Genomic DNA, 727 nt, shown 5'->3' with positions numbered 1-727 from the left:
TTGATTTGGCAAAAAGTTGGCAACCCCAATTGAAGTGCTGCGTTCGGTGCGCCAGGGAAAAAAAAAGCCAGGGCTGCCCCCTCAGCCCTCTATTGTTTTGCATATACATCGAAGCCCTGTGTATGAGTATAATCAGAAATAGTGTCATCGAAGGCTTCCGACTGCATGAGTCGGAAGTTAAACTTTTGGCTTACGCAGACGACGTGGCCGTTTTTTGTATGAACGAAGAAAGCGTTCAGTTGCTGGTTGACACTGTCAAAAAGTTTGGCATGGTGACGGGTAGCTTTGTGAACTGGGCAAAGTGCCTAGGATTTGGCATGGAGAATGGTCATCAACACCGCCAACCTTCGCTAATATTAGTTGGGTCACCACTCCAGTGAAGTACTTGGGCGTTGAACTGGAATATTACAGGGATAGTGAACCGTACTGGCGTAGCCAGACAATGGTGTTGAGGGAGAAGGCCGAGAAATGGAAGGGGGCAAGGTTGTCAATTTTTGCAAGGGCCACGGCATGTAACTTATTCTTTGTAGCGAAGATTTGGTATATCATGCAGGTACTGCATTGTTCGCGAATAAACGTCCAAAGGCTTCACCGGGTATTTGCGGTGTTCGTTTGGGGCTCAACATGGGAGAGGTGCAGCAGAACAAACCTGTTTCGGAGAGTCCGAAATGGTGGCTTGGGGCTGGCGCACCTTTATGTGCGACAGCTGGCAAACCGGTTTTTGTTT

Source organism: Haemaphysalis longicornis, unplaced genomic scaffold, assembly GCF_048455015.1.
Source record: "Haemaphysalis longicornis isolate Haplotype H1 unplaced genomic scaffold, Haemaphysalis longicornis Haplotype H1 scaffold_6, whole genome shotgun sequence".
NCBI classification, from domain to species: domain Eukaryota; kingdom Metazoa; phylum Arthropoda; class Arachnida; order Ixodida; family Ixodidae; genus Haemaphysalis; species Haemaphysalis longicornis.
Note: the sequence above shows the minus strand (reverse complement) of the source record.